The following is a 23,999-nucleotide window of genomic DNA, read 5'->3' as shown; positions in this document are numbered from 1 at the left end:
TTCATTTTCAACTCCTAGTAACAATAACCAGAGAAACTTATCAAGACATTCAGACAGCTGGTGAAGAACACCCAGGATATGAAGACCCTCAAGAGCCCTGTCAACCTGTCCTCCATCAGCAAACTCCTTTTGTGCTGGAGTTGCACCACAGATGTCTGCAAGGCATGAAAAAGCAAGCCATTAACATCAGGTACAGTTACCAGTGCGGTTCAGATCTCCCAAACTTTGCCTTGTATTTGATAGATCATACTGAATATTAAAAGCCTGTTAATAACTGCAGCATAATCGATTAACAGATAAATCACTGGAATGATATATTAGGGCCCCACTACTTAGCAGGCTGATCATAAAGCTCTTAAAATACCATCCACCTTCTCTTGGAGGGCTTTTCAAACATATACTACTATGGGCCTGTATAGTCTTTCAAACAGAGTTTTAAGTGAAAAATTGTGTTCTGAAGTACAAAGATTCCTTTTCCTTAAAAGAAGAGACTCTTTTCACAAAAAAATCATGAAGGTATTTTCCTGGACTTTTCATATTTATTTATTTCTGAAACAGCCAAAATGTTGGTGACTGATGATTTCCTCAAGGTTAAATAACTAGTGTTTTAAAATCTTACAATTCTCAATTATTTTTTTTCATCAGAAATATTATCTGAAGAAATCCTATGGCCTGTCACATGCTTGTTAGAAACATATTGCCTGTTTCAGAATTCCCAAGGCATTAAGTACACATCTCTGGAGATTCTTTTAAACAACTAAAGATAATGAAACATAATACAGTTCTTACAGGTTTTGTGAGTGCAAATTTTGTGATTTTCAATCACCCAAATGGGATAAAGCCTGGTTTGATAGTAGTAAGAATTCTCCCATTTACTGTCTATGAAATAGCAGGATTTTTTTTATTTTGTTTGATATTCTGCTGTATTTCCCTACTCTTCTTGGGATATCCTGCAGAATGTAATGCTTACAAGCTGTATTTTGAGGGCCAAGAAGTACTGGGGAAAACTTATATTAAAGAAGGCCAAAAAGAATACCTATTGGCCATATGCAATGCCTCAAGTAATTCACAACTCTCTATCATTACTCATTTATGTGGATCCTTTGCAACACAAGCATCTTTCTCTAAAAATTGTGACTGCATGGATATCTGTACTCTAAGTAAGTGACCAGGACAAGTTGCAACACATCACTTACTGCATTTGAATTTTGGTCCACATGACCAGTTTCAAACATTAAAATCTTGTAAGTGCAGATAACAGATAACCTGTTTTTCATGTAACAGGAAGAAGTTTCACATCCCACAAAGAATGATTTGGGGCACTTTCTTTAGAAACAGAGAGATTTTGCTAATTGAAATTAATATTTTCACACAAAGAGTCAGGTTCACATTCAGGGAAAATAAAGAACTGTCTCTTAAACACATGTAACTAGCAGGAATGTATAGTGTTCTCAGTTCTCAGCTAACAGATTTAACTTTGAAATTTTCTTCAAAACTGGAAGTTGTGCTTGCCTGTCCGATCCCTTCCTGACAATAAGACCTAACCATTCAAGGCAACTACATTTCTGGAAACAACAGATTAACATTTCTCTCCAGCTGTTTCAATTTAGTTTAATTCAAAACTAAATATTTCACAGTGCATTAAATATTTCACCCTATCAGAACAAATAAAGTTTAGATAGAATTGTTATCGGGCTTCCTCCCTTTTAGAAGAGTGTTCAGCTAAGATATATACTTGCTTTTCAAGCCGTTATTAACTTTTCAATACCTCATCCCCTGTAGGAGTCACCTGGTAGCATACCATTCAACAGGTTTAATGTCATTTCTGTAGCATCTACTGATTATTTCTCCCTTTCTAGAAAAATTTAATCAGTTTACTTAATTACTTGTTTGCTGACATATGTGTCTTTCAGGGGTGATTCTCCCATGTTGCTACCTGGGTTTGTACTATGAGCCAAAATGATAGGGATTAACTATGGCTGAGCAATTTTATCTTTTTCTTTGAGAACTTTGTTCTCTGCCTTGGAATATTTGAGTACAATGAATCAGGTGCTCTACCATAAGCACCTGCACTAGGGAAATCTCTGCTGTTATGGTGTCTCACTATTCCTAGAGGTTTAGCTTCACTGCAGAACACCTTGGTGCCACCTTTTATATACCTGTAACAAATGTCTGATGACTTTTTGGTTGTGGTTGGTTTTTTTTTTATTTAGTAGAGTAATGCGAGCATAAGAGTTTCATCTTTTGGACATTTTTGCAAATATATGACAGTCATAGGTGTACAGAAGCATCTGGAAATGCAAACTTTAAAGGCATGAGTTTAATGAGACAAAAATTAAGATTTCTTTGTTTTCCTTTTTTGAGATAAGGCAGCTCATTCAAGTTTTTAACACTTCTAGTAAGCAACCTTGAAACTTAAAACATGCAACTTGTTTGTGTCGAAGACTGGACTCTCACTTGTAAAAAAAAAACATTGGCTTTTGTAAATTTAAAAGCCATACCTTTCCAAAGAATCCCCATTTAAAATAGTCCATATCTGCTGAAGGACAGGAAGGCTCTGCAGAGGGATCTGGGCAGGCTGGATTGATGAGCTATGGCCAATGGTATGAGATTCAATAAGGCAAAGTACCAGGTCCTGTATTTGCACCACAACAACCGCCGGCAACGCTGCAGGCTTGGGGAAGAGTGGCTGGAAAGCTGCTCAGCAGAAAGGGACCTGAGGGTGATGACTGAGTGCTGAACATGAGCCTGCAAGAAGGCCAACAGCATCCTGACCTGTATCAGCAATAGTATGGCCAGCAAGGCCAGGGCAGTGATCATCCCCCTGTACTCAGCACTGGTGAGGCTGCACCCCAAATCTTGTGTTCAGTTCTGGGCCCCTCACTACAAGAAAAACATTGGGGTGCTGGAGCGGGGCCAGAGAAGGGCAATGAAGCTGGTGAAGCTTCTTATGAGGAACGGCTGAGAGAACTGGGGTTGTTTAGTCTGGAGAAGGGAAGGCCCAGGGGGGACCCTACTGCTCTCTATAACTAGAAAGGAGGTTGTAGTGAGGTGGGGGTCAGGCTCTTCTCCCAAGTAACAAGCGGTAGGACAAGAGGTAATGGCCTCAAGCTGTGCCAGTGGAGGTTTAGGTTGGATATTAGGAAAATTTCTTCACAGAGAGGAACAGGAACAGGCTTCCGAGGGAAGTGGAGGAATCACTGGAATTGTTCAAAATTGTCCTTGGAAGTGTTCAAAAACCATGCAGACAAGGCCCTCAGTGATATGGTTTAGTGGTGGTCTTGGCAGTCCTGGGGTAAAGGTTGGACTTGATAATCTTAAAGGTCTTTTCCAATCTAGTTGATTCTATGATTCGATATGAGTCCATAAAGTCAAAAAAGATTTTTGGCTTGAAGCAGGTAACAGATACGTTCAAACAATTAGAAAAGGCCAAAATATATTATGCAAATTGGATGTATTTAGTATGAGCTCTCTGCCATTTCTATATAAACAAGTGATTAGAATGTTCTCTTCAAAGGCCAATGTGATTACTGCAAAAACTTCACACATTCACCTTCTGCCTGATGAAAAACATGTATTTTTCCTTAGAGTTATCCTTAGCATGCTAGCCATCTATAAACAGGAAAGATTTTAATGACACCTTTTGCTCTAGAATCTCATACAACATCCGCACATTTTAGCTCTGGTTTTCTATGAAACAAGAAAAGGAAAGGAAAAACAAACAAACAAATAAAAGGAGAAACAAGTCGCCTTCCTCTGATATCCACAGAAAAAATTAACTACTTGAACATAGGTAAAAATGGTTCAAACTATGGATGCAGCAAAAGGCTGGAAGGTTTCTCAAAATCCTCACATACACTGAAACACTGACTGATGAGCACCGATAATACTTTCTAAATCAGGAGCAATTACAGCAAAATCGAACTTGTCATTCTTCAGTTTACTGAACTAAGGCCTTTTTTTTTCTTTTTTCCTAATCTTGAAACTTTACCACAGATGTTTCAAAAGACATTCTGTAGGCAAAATCAGGCTAAGTAACACATGTGAAGGATTCATTACTGTCTACAGCGTAAATAAGTCAGAATAAACGTTTACATGGAGGAAGGCCTAGAAGGAGCTCATATTTCCTTGTTTGTATGCATTTTAGTCAGACCCTAAATGTAATCTGTGCATAGTTTTTTGTGGTTTCATAAAATGTTGTTAAACTGTCCAGCCTGCTGATAGGTACTATACGATGCTGCAAAAGGCTTACTGTTCTCAAACTCTTTGCACTCTAGAAACAAACAATCACTTCCATCTGCAAAAGGCAGCTGAATAAAAATAAAAACTAAATTGTAGTAGAAAGGAACATCTAGGCAGCAGGGAAAAAGGATTGACTGCCACAATTTATTGCTATAGTTTAAATGGTGCGATGACTTTACCATGGTAGCAGAGGCAGGGCACTTGCAGCAATATTATTCTTATTAGAGCACCGCACTGTCAGAGAAAACAAGAGTTCATTCACAGACATTAAAGACAGTTGAGAAAATGTGAAGAAGTGATTTGTACTTCATGGCAAAATGGTATATCCTCCCCTTTCCTGTTATGATCCGTAGTGGAACATACCAGACATCTAGTGAATGTGGTCCACTGTTCAAAAGCAAGATTAACTGAGATGCTCCATGGCAAGCAAATAAATTTGTTTCCAGTGAAATAATTATTCCTATAGAATGTCGTCCCCTCTCACAGCATAAAGAGACAGGTGATGACATTCCATAAAATATGATTTTTATTCCCATTTTCTTGCCATGAAGAGATATATGACTTACTCTGTTCCTTTGAATTACATGCTCTGAGGTCATGTCTTATTTTTTAGCATGCCATCACTGACTACATAATAGTTAAGTGACTAGGAAAAATGGGAATATTATTTTCCATTCAATACAATCCTGTGTAAGTATCTGAAAGAGCAGTTATTCACATAATATGCCCAGCAATATTGCAGTCTTTGTTTCTTTATTTTCAAAAGGTAAACCTCCCTATATTTGAGCTACTTAGGCATATCTATAGCAAGTTACTGTGTGACAAGCAATCCAAATATGACAAGAGCTATTATCTATAAAAAAAAATGAATCTATAACTCTTTGTACCATCTAATATTCTTTAGCATTTCAAGTAATTAGCAGCTTATTCCAAAAACATTTGAATAGTTAACAGATTTGATACCTATGGTTAGTCCTCATTAAAATTACGATTACATGATATAATTACATGTAAATAAGAAAAATGAATTCAATAAAACTCTCAGCCTTTTCAATGTTGGGCACTATGTTGGGAATCATACAGTATGTACAATTAGATTTATACTGCTAAGCTAAAAATATTGGTGAAGATCTAAAAATGACGAACAGTGCCTTTTAAATTAATGTCTTATTAGTTGAGTGAAGTACACTGACAAAGAATAATTTATGCTTATTCAAACTGCTCTCGACATCTTCAGGTGTTTCCAAATGAGCTCACAGAAGAGTGATTAAATGCATCTGATAACAAGCCACACATTGCTGAAATTACTTACCGCCTCATTTTATGATTAATTAAACATGTAGATTAAAGTTGCAAAAGAATTTAGATTAATGAGCAAGTTAAGTCTTGCTGATATAAGTGAATTGGGAATTGGATGCTCTGTGGAACTTTATAAACATGCATCTTATAATGAGTAAGACAAGGCTACATGTTGAATCCTGGCCACAAGGGCCTTTGACGATGCAGTCTTTTTTAACATGGTTTGACAGCTTTCAAATAACATTCTACTACAGACTTTAAACTTTGTGCATTGCTGTAAAACATGAGACTACATAACTCATGTAATAGGAGTACAATTATTTCAAAGCTCTCCAAGGTAATGACCCCCTGTAGCAGCAGCTGCTCAGAAAAATTACAAGCTCGATTGTTATTTTAATCAGAGAGAGTTTAGTAGTTAAAAGCAGTTACGCAACTAGTAAAATTATACGACACTCCATCAGTAGCCTTATAGCATCCTTCATAGTCCTGTTCCTCTCAAATTCTCCCTTCCACAGCCTTAGTCTTATGAGTCAAAATGGGTGCTCAGTCATTCATGAAAAATTCAAAGTCATTTATTAAGCCTGGTTTCTGTGCAAGGCAAGGTACAGTTTAAATTTATTATGAGTCTCATCAGCTCCAAGAGTGTGTCAAAATATCTGCTAGGTTTGCCAACCATCCAATTTTTCTCTTTTAAGATCAGCTATACCTAATCCACAAGGCTTAGTCCATGTCAGAAAGCCAAGTTGGATTTTACAACTTTGCTGGTCAAAAGCAAATCAGATCTCTCAAAGAGCTGTATTACACTTTGTACAAGGATGCTGAAATTGAAGCTGCTGAACTATCTGTATGCTTACATTAAGTTTCATGATCTACTGCATAAAAGAGATCCTTGCAGACTCACCTAAGAGAGCTGGTTAATTTTAGACCATTCAGTTCTTATTTTTAAAATTTAGATAAGGATCCATGTCCTTGCTCTGGCTGTATCCTTTCAAGTTACACTATAACTTCAAAACATCAAAGTTCCTGCTAACAAAATTCAAGGAAAACCAGAAACAAAAAGGTCTACGTAACACAAGCTGCACATGATAGATACTAACCTCAGGTCGTTCATATATGCTCATCTTTTCTGAGCATACATATCACCCGAAGTACAATGCCTTAATTTTTAATTCTACAACAAAACACATGCTTTGAATACTTTGACTACTTACTGATCCACTATAGCACCTTAGCATAAGTTAATTCTCAAACTTCAGTTGGACCAATGCACGTAAGTGTATCATTTAGAATATCGAGACTTACTGAGAAGGTAATTCTTCGCTTGGCATTAGAAATTCAAAAATTAAAGAATATATTATCTTTCTCTAACTTCATTATACTTCAGAACACATTTGTTCCCATCCCTTAAGTTTACCACTAAAGACTACATTTCCTGGATTCAGCTATTTGCTCAAGCTCTGCCCTTCTCCCTGTCACCATATCACACTGAGGCTGTATCCAAAATAAAGTTAAAAGAAGGAAATGGAATTATTGCACAAACAGATTTTTACAGAGCAATCTGATCTTCATTGAAGCAGTAGGCTTCAGAAAGACTAAACAAAAAGTACAGTTACCTCATTAAGCCTTTAATTAGTCAACTAGCAAAGCTCTGTTCATCCTGTTTTCAACAGAAAACATCCTGCAATGTATTTTAAAAGACCCTAAAGAAAAATTTCAAATGTATCAACAAATGATAATTCTCACTTATGCTTGCTGAGTGAGAATTGAAGTGATTTAGATACTTATATGTATAGCTACTATAAACTTCCAGAAGGGTTTGGACTCCTAAAATTTGGACTGGAATTTTTTCAGATGCTCCAGCATTCTCTAAACAAACTTGAAAACCTAAAGCAAAACTCTGACAGAAATCTGCTGAGATTTCTGGCAGAAATTATCGGTCCTGAAAAGTCCCGGGAGGGTCTATTGTCAGGTTTGTCTGAGGCAGCTATCTGAAGCATCCCATAGATGTGCACAGTGAAACTGGTGTTCTGAAATTGACACTGCAGTTCTTAAGCCTTTGGATACTTTAGAAGTGCTCTGGAATAATATACTTATCTGGCTAAAAATTGAGACCACTTTTAACTACGCAGTTACTTCTACCCTGCAAGCAGATTAGAGTTCTTAGGTTACTAAGACACAAAAAATGAAGCATGTGGATGAAACATAAAGATATACAAGAGCTATAACAAATATTTTGCCCTGGAGATTTGCCAGTGGAAAATGTTGCTAACTTGTCCCTTTCTTCCAGAAGAGCGTATCCAGCAAATCCTGGCTACTGTAGAATATGTTTTCACAGACAGAAAAGGAGACAGCTTCAAAGCTATCAGTCAGACCTGACTACAGAGAAGGATCCTCCTACTCAGCTGTTCTCCAGAATTAGATCTTTCCAAGATGTAAACATGAAAAAAACCTTAACTATAGAATTAATGAAAATAGCTCTGATTTATAATCCATATCTGATTTACACACATATCTTCTACTATAAGAAAACAAGCATGAAGAATTATTACTGCTTTCCTTTTTTTCCTATCTCAGTAATTGCTCAGAAGCATTGCTAAAGGTTGGACCAAAGAACATCCTGGCTTCCTGGCTTTTGTGTGGCCCATACTGCTTGGCAGATGAAATCAAAGATGTAAACCAGTTTGAAATTAATTGCTTCAAAAGAAGACACCTTCACAGTGTAATATAGAATAAAAGAAGAAACCATAGCTGGAAGGAATTAAGGAGTGGCTTTTTAAGCCATCATTGTACTAACATATGAAACATATTAAATTCTTCTGCTGGCAGAGCTGGCTTGCATTCAGGATTGAGGGAAGCAATGTCAGCATAGGAATAAGCCCAGCATGCACTGCTAGAAAATGGACAGAAATATGTGCCAGTAGCACATGGAGAGAGAGAGCCCAAAGAATGCTCAGATGGTATTTGACATCACTAGCACATGACAACAGACTGCATTATATTTAAAGATAAGAACTAGGATGACATGTCTAAGCTTCCAGAACTCTTCACGCTCTTTTCTCTCTAAGCTTCTAATATTAAGCATCTTGAAATAACCTTAAGCATCTCCCTGTGCAAGTGTAAAAACAAAGGAAAAATAAAGAGCATCTAAGCATTCTATCCCATGACACAGCTGACATTTTATCAATTTAATTAAATGAATTAATGCAAGGATATAATATATAATGCACTTGGATATAGTTTAGAGTTAGTAAAGCTAAATGTATATTGGCAGATTTAAACTAATTCTAAGGAACTTGCACTGGTAATACTGAAAGTCCCCACAGCAGTGGCTAAAATTTACCCATAGTTGAATGGGAATATATCCAGTGGGGGACACAGAAAAACAAACAACTAACCATTTCTGTGCCCTTAACCAGCATCAAAATAAGGCTAAAGAAAGGATTCCCAAAACACTATATGTATGGTTTCATTCCTGAGTAAGAACTGTGAGTAAAATTGTATTTTTCCTCCTTCTTTTAAGGGATCTAGAAGTTAGTATCATCCCAAAACACTAAAAAAAAAATAATTTTGTTAGGTAGTCAGATATCATGGTGATGATGGCAAAAGTACGTAGCCAAAGATAGTCAAAAAGCAAATTCAACAGGTTTATGGACTGCAATATTAGTAGTTTTCAGAGTCTGCCATCTCACACAAATGACATTACAGGGAGAAAAATAGCCAAGAAAAGAAGAAAATAACCCAAAACAAAAAACAAACAAACAAAAGAAAAAAACCAAACACCAAATCAAACCATTAAACCCAAACAAAACAAAAAACAACCAGATTCCAAAGAGAAAAGAGAACTCATTGTTCTATTATTCTCCCCAAATCAACATTTTGAAATAACACTCAGGTATAGGTCTCCCTTTTTTGTCTTGGATACCAATTATTGCTCATATTTATCGAGATCTAGCATTTACCTGCTAGATATATTCAACAGACAACAATAGAGGAAGATATTTTGGAGGGGCATCCCTTGTATGTTATTTGGTTTTAGCTTAAGCCAATCTCAAGTTTTAATTAAAATTAAGATCTTCATTATGCTCTCTATTGGGCATTCAGAGAGCCAAAATTGGGTTTTATAATGCCAGAAAGCCACACATCTCCTGTGTATGGCAAAAAAGTTAATCTCAATGGATCTCACAGCAATTTCATCAAAATATTAAATAGGAGCAAGAAAAAGCATAGAGTTGTCAAACACTATAGATGAGTGCTCCGGGAGCAAAGAACTACCAAGTGTCACAGGTTTTTCAACATATTTCCATTTTTCCCTGGGATTAGTCAAAGAATGGAAAGCAGAGTTTGGCAACCAAAGAGATGTCTCTGTTTAGAAAGAACTAAGGAGAATGAGGACAGATTACTTCCTTCATTTTATGGGCAGGAAAAGCCATCCATCAGAATGACGAATTCTGTACCTTTATAGGCTCAAGGCCCACCTCTGAAGGTCTCGGGATTTTAGCAACTCAGTGGTACAATTGTGCACTCAGTGCTACTTTTCTGCTAATTTGCTTAAAAAATAATAATAAAAAAAAAGGCAAAAAAACCCCAAACAACTCACCACAGTTTAATAGTAGAAAATAACTGCTGAGGACACCAAGTAACAGCGCTTTTAATAATAACCAAACCTTTGAATACCTTACAGTATGAGTAGTTTGATTCAGACTCTAAAAGACAAAGACACAGATGGTTTTCCTGTCTTTTTTTTTTTTTTTCTTCTTCTTTATTTTGTGACAGGAATGGCAAGCCCATGAATGCCAGTTTGTATTCATAGGACTATCTATGTGAATGGATTAGATGTTTAGAAAGAGTGGATTGTGTCGTGGGTTTCATGAAACATAGCAGTGAACGACCAGAAGTGAAGAGCAAGCAGGAGTAAAAAGGAATTCTTATGCTCACATCGAGAGCTATGAACCATTCGAGGGCACTGCCAGGTCCTGATGTGGAAATATCAGGAAAGAATTTCAATGCTGTTGAATCAGGGAATTTTCTTCCAGTTGGGGCAGAAGGGGAGCAGGGGGAGTATGCGTTTATATGAGTCATTATAAAGACAATGAACTTATGATCTTTATTGCCACATTAAACAGCAACTTTAGTAACTGAGAAATCTTTTGTGTTTGGAGCTCTGTAGATTAACAGGACCCCCAAACTAATCTGGGAGTCTAGAAACAGGAGTAAGTGGTTATTCTCAAAAGACTGTATTTCAATAGATTTCTCAGGCATTGGAGCTTGGATAGGAGTATAATGACTACTCCACTTCATCATCTAATATCTGTTAAAGACATTTAAATACTTCCTCAGTAATATTACTTCCTCTGGTTACAACTGCAGACTGAGACGTCCTGGGAAAATATTCTCTTATCTGTAGAGCCTCTGTTTTTCTGTTACTATGAAACTTCTACCCTTCATTAACATTCAAATCACCTTCTTTCTCTGCAGCTGGTGGAAAGGCACTTCACTTTTTTGTCCTAGCAGTGATATAGCAGAACCTTTAACCAAGAATAGGATGTGTCTCGGAACACCTTTAGTCTTTAAAGTTTGTAAACTCTTCTGGATCTTTTAGAAACTTGACAACTAATTAGAGAAACCATCCAGTAAATAGCTGCAATAAAGAATCATCTATTTCTGGGTTGGTTTTTTTTTTTTCTTCCCTGTTTTTAAAATTATTACTTTGAATGTACTGGCCTTAAACACTGCAAAAGAGGCTATTCCAGAAGACTGTTCTGGTAAGAAAAGTATTTTGTTTCTTATAAAAACCCCACAATCTCAAAAATATGCTGCTTTCCCTAATGCCAGGTAACTTCTTCCGCTCACAGAAATACTAAAAATTGTAATCCTACATCTCTGAAGAAAGAAAGAAAGAAAGAACATTTTAGGACAACAGAATTCAAGACTTTCAGCATTTTCTATAGGCTTAGTGGGTTTCCAAACAGACTTTTTCATCACTATCAAAGAGACCTTTAGGCTGGTCAAATTTGGCAGAGAAATTGGAAGGTAAGTTTGCAATGAAAACCAGATTACTTAGATGACCCAAAGAGATAAAGGCTACCACTGTTCCTTTTAGTAATACCACCCACTTATACCTTCCCTGAACAGAATTATATATTTATGACATATTTCAGTGACTTTTGATATGCAGCACTAGAGAAGGAAATACCTGTTTTAATAGCTGTACCTGACTATTTGGGAACACCTAAACTCAAGGTTAAATACTAATTCCCAAAATGTTTGAGCATTCTTCAGTATTATCAGCAAACAGTATTTAAACTAAAAAGACAAAGTTTAATGTATTTATAACAAATACTATTTCCCTCATAAAAAAAAAAAAAAGTTCTATCTTGCAACTGGATAAAACACAAGAGTATTTCTAGAGCTTGGATATAGACTTATACTAATTATATATATTTTAGTTCATCATTCTATTTCTAAATTATTTATCTGTAGAGTTAACTTTCAAATACTGATTATATTTGTTAAAAACAAATCTTCCATTCTGTTCAGTTTGCACTACTGTGTTTGTCACTACTGTCATTAACAATAACATTGCCAATAAATTAACAAGAAATGATCTATCACTTTTTACATTCCTGCTGTTTTTGTAGAATTTGTTTAACTAATTTATAATAGCAGGATCTCCTTTAGGTATTCATTTAATTTTATGATAGCAAAATTCTCCGAAATTATGATAGGCCAAGTGGTTATTTCTACAACTGAAGCTTAATCTGAAAAAAAAGATTTTGGTGCAAAATTACTGAAAAATAGTTACAAGGTAAGAAAGATGTACAGCTCATGTATAAATTAGAACATGCAGAACCTCATATGAATTAGAACACACAAAACCCTGCTTAAAAACAGGAAGACATTTCCTAGTGGTTGTAGGAAGCTTTAAAGTTATTAGTATCTTAGTAGTTTAAAATTGCACTACTGAACAGTACTACAGGTAGTAACAGTTGCTACTACTACTACCACTGTATTAATAGTTGTAATCAGTATTACAGCCATTTCTAGAGAGCCACGCTAATCTTCCTTTTGGGCACTAGGCTTTGCCATATATTACAAGACTATAGTTTAAAGAGGTGAAGCAGTCAAAGATTAAGAAAGAAAACCAAGATGAAGTAAGCTGCTCAGAACCATAAAACCAGGAACAGTAACCATTACACTTATTGCAGGACAACCTGACTGGATGCAAACTGCATGATCTTAAAGGGTTTGCATTTTCATAACTCATGAACATTTATGAGAACAAGTATATTCTCTATACACCCAAACTGGAAAGAATCTGAATGGTCACCAAGAAGAATGTTTAGGAAAAATACATCAGAGCATGGTACTTACCTGACAGACTGGAGATTTGCACTAACTTTCATGAAGAAACAAGTGCATGCAAGTTGATCCCTCCCATCTTTACCAATTCAAACCACAAAATTAGTCTCTAGGACACAGCCTCCCTTCCATTTGCAGGTGCAGCTCCCCTGAATGCTAATGTTGATCACATATGCTTACAAAGCAAAGCAAATTCCCTTAAATTTCATTGAGCTGGACAGAGCAATATTTCAAAAAGTGGCTGCTGTTATTTATCAGAAATCCTTAGAAAACTGCCACAAAACACATACCGTATCTGAGCTCAAGTTAAGAAGGCTTTTCTCTGAAGAGTCTTGAATCACTTTAATGTAGATTCTAATGCTGCCTTACTCTGCTTTCAAGGTAGCTAGTAAATTCAGCTTTACTACTGTACTATAAAGATGTGAAAGAACTGTAACAGCATCTAAAAATGAGCTGTTACCACTATACTGTTCAGTTTAGAAAACTGAAGAGAATACTGGTGGAAAGTGCTAATGACTGTTTGCAGATTTGCCAAGAGGAACAAGGTAAGACAATTCACTATATTTTTGTTATAAAATGTAAATTATAATGTCCTCATGAATCTGCCACACTCCAAGAGGAACTAAAGGATGTAAACGACACTGTGTTTCAATAGATTAACTTAAAAAAACAGCTATCCAGCAGCCACACGAATATAACCAGTACCATCTAAGCATTCACAGGATTTTAACTCCTGCAAAGTCTTGCCAATTGCAAGGAAGTACCCTGAAGTACTTAATGGACGTTGTGAATTAAGGCCTTAATCATGTATGCATATACCTCTGAGCAGCTTGCATTAGATCATCAATACAGTCTCAATATATGGGGTAAGTAGTGAAATTCCAAATGTTCAACAGTCTGCGATCCTTTAACTTTCAGGAGGGGAACTGACTTCTTTACCATACCCACGTTTCTGACCCTGAATTTCGAGCCTGAAAATGAATAATTTCTTTTTTGGGTGATGATACTGAAATTATTTTATGGCCATAGCCCATCCCCAGACTCTGCAAACTATGTCCATTGCCTCACCTCAGTCCTATAACTCATAAATGGCACAGAAGGTAGTGAGAAAATGCAAAAAGGGTCAGCAGTGTCTCCCTGGCATCTCTGCATGGCAGCTGGTGAGACAAAACAAAATATCAGATCATTGCCTACAGAGTCTATTGGCAACTCTCAGTTGCATCTGGGAACAATGGCCCATCAAAGCTAACTACGCATTGTTAATATCCCTACCTAATCCAGGCAATGGGAAAGAAAAGTACAAAGTCCTCTAGCAAATCCAACAACCTTCCAATCACTCTCATCTCTGTTTTCCTGAGTTTTGCAAGCATATACACAACCATTATTACAATAGTTTCTCCAATGCTGCCATAAACAACATCCGGGGCCAAGCTGGGGGTGAGGGTGCATTCACCACTGCCAGAAGTAATTTATTCTACATTTCCACAAAATACAGAGAAGCTGAGTTCTTGCACGCCACCAAATCGCAAGTCTAAGGAGAAATGAGGGTAGTGTAGAACTTTCTTAAACAGAAATATTGGGGAAACCTTTTCCTGAGGGCTGGATTATGATTTTTGTCATACAGAATTTTTGAGCTATTGGGTTCTAAGCCTGCAGAGTAAAGCTTGCAGCTATTGGCATGTTTGACATTTTAAACTATGAAATACCAACCTATTTTGAAATTGTCCAAATCATTAGTTGTGGAATTTTCCTAGCACTTCATGAATACCACTGTTAATTGGGCAATTAACTCAAAACTACAGAATATGCTGTGATGGCATGATATGATATAAGCCATGTAAAAGAAGGAACAGCCAAGCAACTCAGTATGTTGAAAGATATTAATGAAGTGGCAAAATCTGCCAGAAAAATAATAATGGGTGATTTTAACTACCCCAATATTAACTGGTTGAATAACACATCTGTACATGGTTTGGAGAAGCGGCTTATTGCTACTATAAATGGCTTCTTTTTGGAGCAGCTCCTTCTGGAGCACAGAGGAGGAGGAGTTCCACTCAGTTATTAATTTGTGTGAGTTTGTGTAGAAAGCACGCATGGGTGTTCTGCTAAGCAACAATGGCCACAGAACAATGAGTTTGAATCTCGATGATGAAGATGATGAAGTATTTCAAGTGGTAACCAAATAGTTAATGGCAGATGGGTGGGTGAGGAAAAACCCATAAACAACAGCCATCTCAAATGGGAGGCGGTTTTGAAGGAGTTTATTCACACACAGAAACAAACCACCAGAGTTAAAAAGAAAGGCGGTGGGGAGGAAGAAAGGCTAGCATGTTTCTGGGGTAAAGTACAAGAATCTATGTAGCCTTAAAAAAAAAAAAACCCTAAACACCACTCTTTGAAGGCATCAACTCCACCTAAATGCTTTTAATAGGACAGAAGACAGAACATTGATTATTGTTATAGCTTGCTGCCGAATATTGCACAATCTGAATCAAGTCTCTAAAGAATACTGTGGCAATAAGAATTATAAATTCAGTTTAAAAAATAAAACAGGAAGAGAAAAAATATTTGGTTCAATAATTATACAGTTATTCAAGTAAATCAGTCAGTGAAGAGAATGCATATACGTTATCTAATGTGCAAATCTAGGAATCTAGAGTAAGATCTTGCAGATGTTTTGAAGAATTTGGTAAAAAGGTAACAGAATGGTTATGTTCCCCTCATCATTCTCTAAAAGTTAAGTGATGTCCATAAAAATCATCATGAAGAACAAAAGATTATAAAACAATTAACTTATTTACAGAAAAGTTATACACAGACATGGTAGCAATAGTCACTTTCTAGCAGGGGTTGTCTAGGAATGGGGCTGTGAAGGATCAGAAAAGCAGCTTGTTTGTTCTTTTATCATATTTCAAGACCCAGAGATTAAGAATATATTAGGTTTCTATACTGGGTTAGGAAAATCTTGGAGTGGGCAGAAATCAACACCTGATCAAGCGAATGTACCTCAATTGATACCAAACAAATCTTTGGGCCAAAGATTCCTTTCAAACTCATTCATACTTCTTACAAACATAGATATACTGTCAGGCTTTAATGAACACAGTATGAATGCTTGCTAGGGTGGGATGCTACCTTAATATATAATTGATTTTAAAAAGCAAATAACCTAGCGAAGATAAAATTTTGTCCAAGCAAGACAGGATAAGAGAGTTCTAACAACTTCTTCAGTGAATAGAGGAGGGAGAGGGAGGGAGGGGAGATTCAATGCAGTTGTGGGGTAAATGGCTTTTCAAAAATTTATATTAAAATCTGCATCATGATTTGGAGAAGGAAGTGTTCCATAAAATTAAGAATTTCTACTTATATTTTAAAAATACTGGATTAAGAAGCAACAAAATGACATAAAATCTAGTGCATCTTAGAAAGAAAAATCTCCACTATTTAGTTTCACCAATAGATTTTATAAATTCACTTGGTAAAAAGGAACAATGAAATGAAATGTCAATAGTATAAATAAACACTAAAGACAAAAATAAAATCATACCTTTAAATAAATCAGTAGTGCATGTTCTCTTAAGATAGGGTGATCAAGTCTAAAAAGCATCTCAGAAATACAGGAAAAATAAAAGTGAGGTCAGTGAACTTCACAGAATTGTTTAATAAAACAAGTACATTCTGGAACACTTTCACTTGTCTCTGAAATGCAAAGGGCTGCCTACTTTCCCCTGATGGATTGGCCAGTTGTGAGCCTAATTTGATGTTCATCAAGCTTCTGCTGAAATAGAATCAAAGGGCATTCTCACACACTCTGAAATAACCGTTACCTCCAATCCCTTAAGCCTGCTGTGGAAGCACCTCTCAAGTTTTAGGTAGCTAGTTATGAGGTATTGGGAAACTAAATTTTTACTTCACTTTCATCATACTAAGCTTTGCTTCAGGTTCCTGGGCTTTACTCTGATCACTCCAGCAAGTCTTTGAAAGAAAACTATTATGCATTTAATATTAAAGCATTTGAGTAGAAAACACACACTAAACCAGTAGGAATGCCATACACACCGACAGTTTGCTAGCTAGTCATTCATTTTCATTCTGGTGCCCTACATTACTTTAGATCTTCTGCAGGACCATGTGTCTCAGTCAGACCCTCATTCCTTCCAGTTTCCAGGTGAAGATCATCTCCCTTTCTACATCAAACTTCACTTTTTATACTGAAAATAAGAACTTTGAATCAAGTCTTACATTTTGTGAACTGTTTCACTGGGGAAGGCAGAAGTGAGAGGTGAAACTTCAAAAACTCATGTAACCTGCTTCGTTTTAGCATCAGAGAGTTGGATTAATTACTCCCTGGGGCTTTTTGGCTCCTACAGGGAGCATCTTTCAGATTGTTTCAGAAGCAGGATTATACAGTAATCTCTAATAAACTCATAAAAATAATATGGTATTTATATAATTAAGTGAAGTCTTTGAATATTTTATGATACACAGTACTGAATCCATCACATGCATGTATTAAAAACAGAAGATGCTCCCAGTTAGTTTAAATTTATTTTGTTCAATGTCTTCTTAATGTAGATACCCCAAAATACCAATTCATCTTCACTGTACATGAACATAAATTACTAAAAGTTAAAATGAACATTTTCAAATTATTTATATTTAATTATTAATGGAAGTACTGCCAAGAAGAAAAAAATATAATGGAAAATACACTAAAAAAAGAAAACACACTGATTTTTAAAATTGACCTTTATGCTCCATCATTAATATCTTAAAGTAATATTTTTAATGGAAGCTTCACTTTGATCAGCTCTTTTTAATTAACTTCAGAAATGTGAGTGGTTTACAGTAGAGTCTTTATCAACTTTTTTATTTAGCTATTAACACTTCCATTTTACCTTCAACAGACCATTATCAGATTTCTATCGAGTCAGGCTTTGGTATATACCAAAGATCTTGATACATCTAGCAAGCAGTTAACCTCTTACCCCACGCTCTCTGGTAACTGTGATTATGATGAATGAGTGGTTAGTTCTAAGCAATTCTGTTTTATGTCAATAAATGAATCAAACAGCCATCGGTACATGTGCATTAGGAAGACAGAGAGAAAATGAAGCTGTCTGTGGACATTTTATAACCCTCACCGTTTTAAGTAATATGATTTGAAAAGTTAATGCCGACATCAATTCTTCGTGTTCATCCATACTAGAGAATAAGAAATCCTTTGTGTAATTTCCATAGAATGAGAAATACTATATTATAATTTACTGCTCACAGCATGGCTTACAGAAAATCCTCTTCACAGCCTTTCTAGGATCCTGCATTGTAGTTATTAAGTGACCCAAGGGTTTCATTTTGTGATGAATAACTGTTTCTTCTAAAAATATTTTGGCTCTGCAAATGCCAATCACTTGCAGCAAACCTATAAAACTCTGTCTAGGTATGGGCATGTACAGATACTTCGTTTCCATGTTCTTAATTCAGCTTCTTAGCACAAATATTTGCTAAGATTCCTCTCTCCCAAGCATTGCACACAACTTCAACAGCATGTATAATTGTTTGGCTCAGCATTTACATTTCTTGGTTAGTACTTTTGCAAATAATTTTTTAGACAGCAGATGGATCTAGTGCATTACATAGATCTCATCCAGCACACATATGGAACAGCAGTAGAGCAAGGAATTCTCACTTATATCCAGAGCACGACAATCCTCTGAAAAAGCATTTCTAGCAGCAGCTTCACTAAATGAACCTCATCAAAAGGTAAGCAAACACCACATATGTGGCCTCTGTCTTTGTGCAGGGTGTCAGAACCTAGCTGGATAGCACTGTCACACTCAGTGGTGTCCTCATTTTAGCAGATGCTAGAGTCTAATAGCATGAACCCCTTCAGGTTTCTATGAATCAAAACTGTTATTTTCTATATTTTCTGCTTTGTATGTTTCTCTTTTGTATGTTTTTCTCTCTACATTTCATTCTTCATAAGGACCTGAAGAAATCTGTGCTACATTAAGCATAAAAATCTCTTAGAGGTAGCTTAAACGCACTATTTGCCTTCAAGAAAAAGTGGCTAAATGAATACAATGCATATGGCTTCCACAATATGAGCATTCTGTATATCTATTAATTTATCTACTTACTACAGAGAAACAGTCTGTACAGTCAACAGAGAAGCAGCCAAAACAATGTTTACTGCAGGCAGAAGGTAAATGAGAATTCAGATGTTTCTGTGCCAGCATCCTGAAACAGACACTCCTTCTAATAGAACTAGAAGTCTCTAGGTGACCTCCCACAATCACACAGCTTTGTGAACAATTCACCCAGGGGAGTCCATGAAACATCCCTGCTAGAAGCACAGCACAGGAGAGAAAACTTCAGATACTGAAAACCAAACAGAACTTTTTGTAGGTTTGATTTAACTTCCATCCTGTTCTTAGCAGATGAATGTCGCAGCCACTTTTCTCTCTCCATCAGTGTTTTTTTCACACCTTCCTCTCTTCAATTACAACTACAAAGCTCTGGATGGATGCAGCTATGTTTCTATTAGACCTACACTAGCAAATGCGCTTGGGTATCTATGCACCAGGTATTAGTCAAGTGTAAAGAAATGCCCCTTCCCCATTCCATTTTAGTTTTACTCATCTGACTCTCCCAAGTACATCTAAAATATGTGTATTTACAGAACCTTTCTCAGACAAGAAAATTCTTCCAGGCAGGTGCCTTACTTACGTATTTACTAATACATGTTATATACTGGAACTTTGTTTTTTTTTCTTAGAAAATGTGTGTGCTACTGTCACAAAAGCATTGCATAAAACCAGTAAGATAGCGTTCCACTAGAAACAGATTTGATATTCATAATTTATAAAATAATCCAAGGAAAACAGAGCTTCAAATCTGACGCCTCCAGCACACACATGCCAGAAAAGTATGGATGTAGCAGCAAATAGAGCTTCTAGTAAGGCATTGCTTTGCTTTCTTAATAGGAATTTTGAAAGAAACAGCTCTTTCTACAAAGAGCTAACTGATAAGCTGGTAAAAACTCCTTGACCAAAACGCTGATGAACAATCATATCTCACTAAGAGAAAAATAGAGATCAACTTTTAAAGAAGTGGCTTCAGTATATATATAGCTTTTGTAGAAAGTAGATACCATATTTTACCAAATAGATTAACTGTAATTCAGTAGAACATTAGATATTGTCAGTTAAACCCGCAAAGGTAAATAGTGCCAAAGCCTCATATGTCTTCACTTACTCCGAATAAGCTGCACCTTCTTTGATTTTATCATGTAAATAATCACAATTTAATAGTTTTTCTCCCTTTAAACAAGGTGGTATAAATACAGAGCACCAATCAATGCTCTCTGGTGTAAACAAACACACTACGTTTTAAAGAGAGCCATTCCAAAATAAAACAAAAAAGAATAAATATTGCCTTAAAAAAAAGATTGAGGAAAAAAATTTCAAGTATTGAGTTTGAAGCAAAGCATGCTCCCTGATGATGGGCTGACTGGAATAAGAGTTTGAAAAGATTGAGTTTACTTACTCACAATCTCAGTTTTCTTGTGTTGTAACATGTGTGCATGTGAGTGTCCCTCAGCATTTCTATTTTTGTTTTAAACCTTCTTAAAAAAAGATGCTGCTGTTTGTTTATAAAGCAGTTTGATTTTCACTGAACAGCTGCTCTCACAAGACACTGAAGTTTCATGATCTTTAACACCATTCATTTGGGGTGGGGAGGGACTCTGTCAGTGTTTTCACTTTGCAGTCAAGTCACAATAAAACATTTACACAGAAACCAAGCTGTTAGTAAAAAAGTATTTCTAATTGCTGATGTATAAGAAAAATCTGTTTTAAATGCTGTGTTACTAAAGGACATTTATTTTGCTACTTGTAACTTTAAATAACTATTGCAGTTTACTACTGGACAAAACTACTTGAGAAGAACAATTAAATTAAACCATGTTAAGACCACATTCTTGAAAAAAGTAACCTTTAGTTAGGACAATTACACTGTGGGCATAACACAAAAGCACAAATGTCACATTTTCCATGAAATTTACTTTTGTATGAATCATCAATCCTGTTTTCTCCTGAACAAAACTAGACAAATATGACAAAAAAAAACCCATCCAAAGTTGTCTGAACTGGATGATCCAAGTAATTACATGTTACAGCAGAATGCATCTATGACAAAACTTTAAAAAATTTGAGGAAAAAGTTATTATAGCCCCTGGTTGAAATAGCTTTGGTATAGACTTTTAGCAGTATTTAGCTGATCCTGATGTATTCCCATATAAAAAAAAAAATCTACACTCCGCCTATTTGGAGTGTAGATCAAACAAACACAATATAAAAGCATGACCAAATATTATAGCATAACATGTAAAAGATATACATTTCTCATTAGCATTTTTTAAATGATGTTTAGAATTGAATCTTCTCAAAACTCCTTACATATGCAAAGGTTTTGTCTCTCATACCAACGCCCCAGGGCTCCCATTTACATGGTCTCATTTGTTCAGGGCCCTTTCTGTTTGTCAAGTCCTGATCCCAATTTCTTCAGCTTCCACAGTCACCTCACATGAATAAGTATCTGCAGAAATCAAACCTTTAAATTGAAAGATACTTGAGGTAACAACCTGCCCTATTAGTCTACAAAGCACAGTGGAAGTTTATGGCACTGCTCATATTACTGTTATTGAATAGTAAGAGTCTGTATTTGTTGAACTAATGTATACTACCTACAAAACATTTGCAAGTTTGGAGAGGTACAATAGAGATTGTTTAAGATCTAAACCTGTATTACTGTAGAATGTATACTTCAATCCTAGTTTTGGTATGTGAGGAAACATGGACTGAATCAATCAGTTGTACATCCTACAGTTTATTTTCAGTTGATGTGAACTTAAGGTTTGCATATGTTCCTAGATACATAGTGCTAAATACTAAAATAACTCCTTTAATCGGAGAACAAGAACAGTCAACCATAGTGTTAGCTTCTCCAGATTTTCATGCCAATGTGACTAAACTCTGAGTTGCAGAGAATACCTATAGAAGACTAGACTGTGATTCATTTTATACAGTCATTTTTGTATAGTCATTTTCCTCATTGGTAGGGCTGCTGAACCACCTCCCAACTCTCACGGTCACAATAGTGTAAGGTGTCTCAACTGTACTAACTTTTCTGCAAAAACGAGTGTATAGTCATGTGATAACAACAGTCCACACTTCTCATTAAAAGTACTTACTTGACTGACCTAAAAAACATTGTTTTCAAAGTCATTTTTACACCAATTTTGTTTTACCACAGCTTTTTCTCACTGTCAACCAAGAAAAGCAGGACTCATATCACGAGTCCACAATACAATTACTAAAGCCCTTTATATGTTTATAATACTACATGAACATTTAAAAATAATTAAACAATATATACAGGTCCTTACCCAGTTAGCCTGATATGCACAAACAAGTTCACCATGAATCTACCATTGTATTTATTCCATTGCTTTGATTAGAAAGTATACTCTATATTGAGGTACAAAGAGGTACCGTTTGTATTGATAGATAAATTACTATTTTCATTTACAGATGAGAGAAACAAGGCAAAGAAAGCCTGCTTGCTTGAAAAAAAACATGCAGTGGCAAAGCCAGGAAGAGTTACAATAAATTCCTCTCTCTACTCAGTAATCACTTTACATTGCCTTCTCAGAACTATTTTTCAGTGGTAATACTTTTGAAAATTTGTTTATTTTATTTGATAATATTTTCCTTAAATTTGACTGACAATGCTTATTAAAAATATGCTGACCTGTAAACGAAGGAAACTGCAAACATAATAGCAAAACCATATAAGAAAATGAACATTTGTAAAGAGAAAGGGTTAGTACAAATTGAGCACATTTCCATATTGAGAGGAGAACCAGCCATATTTTTCCCTCATGAATGTAGTTTTGTGAACATCTTTTCCCACGAATGATTGAATAAATATTTATTCATAAACTATATTTGTGACTTAAGAGAACAAGCTGCATAGACTGGTTTCATTTATACTATATCATGCAAGAGGTATAGCAATAATTTATATCATGCCACGTCTAAGTCCCATTAGATTTTCCTTATTATACTTGACTAAAGCAAATGGCTATCCAAAACAGCAATTCTGAAAGCTTTCTATTTGTTGTGTTAATAACTATCTTGCACATCCTCTCTAACTTTCACTCTCTCAAAGCATTTATGCATAGGCCTAGCAAGTCCCATTTGCTTTATTTGAACTTGGCCAGATGCTGAAATATGCTCGTGGGCTAGGGCCTAATGATTACAGTCTTAGCCCTTTTGCTGGAACCATAAAGGTCAGCTTTCTCCAGCATATGTAAAAATACATTCCCAGTTCAACAGATACTCATGGTCCCAGTGTTTCCTCAATAAACACGTGGAGCATTTGCTTTAAAAGTCCTTTCAAATAACTGAAGCATAGGTTGATAGCAAAAAAAAACCTATGAGAAGTTTATAAGTAGTTAGGTACATGTCTTAATAAAAACAACATACTAAAACCATGATGTGACAGTGACATTTTAAAATAGCTTCCACTCTTCATGTTAATAGAGTATTAGAGAGATGAACATAACAGGAAAATCAATCATTAAATACTTACAAATACACAAGAAAATCAGCCCCAGCTCCCAGAAATCACTGGTAAGTTGCTTTTGAATTCATGAAACTGACCTGAAAATGTAAAAGGAAAACAAGTTGAAAGAAAAGAAAGCCCAGAACTGATAAATGTTACTTTTTTATCATTATAGAATGGTTAGGATTTTTAACTATGAACTAAATAAAGCAAAACACAAGACTGTTGTCACTCTTTCAGCCAAGTGATTTACACAGAACTTGTTTCCAGGAAGCCAGTACCAAGTGAAACAATTCTTTCATTGTTCTGCATCTCACACCATAGCAACCCGGTCCATTATGGCTTCTAAGAAGTATCATAAATGCAAGCACAGTTATCTTTTAATAAGGAAAACAGCTGTGAGGGGGGGGTTTGGCTGATTGAGGGTTTTGTTTGGTATTTTGTTTTTAAATGTTACAGAACATTCATTA

At 35.8% G+C, this 23,999-nt stretch overlaps 1 protein-coding gene across 1 annotated transcript in view; it reads right to left on the bottom strand.

The window, feature by feature from the left end:
- Positions 1-23,627, bottom strand: part of SOX6 (SRY-box transcription factor 6) — a 322,923-nt gene extending 299,296 nt beyond the window's left edge. The window contains exon 1 of the mRNA XM_065682941.1: positions 23,557-23,627. The gene's annotated coding sequence lies outside the window, so the exon portion shown is untranslated. The remainder of the gene's footprint in view (positions 1-23,556) is intronic.
- Positions 23,628-23,999: the final 372 nt, after the last annotated feature.

The sequence above is a fragment of the Lathamus discolor genome, chromosome 6 (genome assembly GCF_037157495.1).
Source record: "Lathamus discolor isolate bLatDis1 chromosome 6, bLatDis1.hap1, whole genome shotgun sequence".
Taxonomy (NCBI): Eukaryota; Metazoa; Chordata; class Aves; order Psittaciformes; family Psittacidae; genus Lathamus; species Lathamus discolor.
This window is presented reverse-complemented; position numbering and strand designations above follow the sequence as displayed.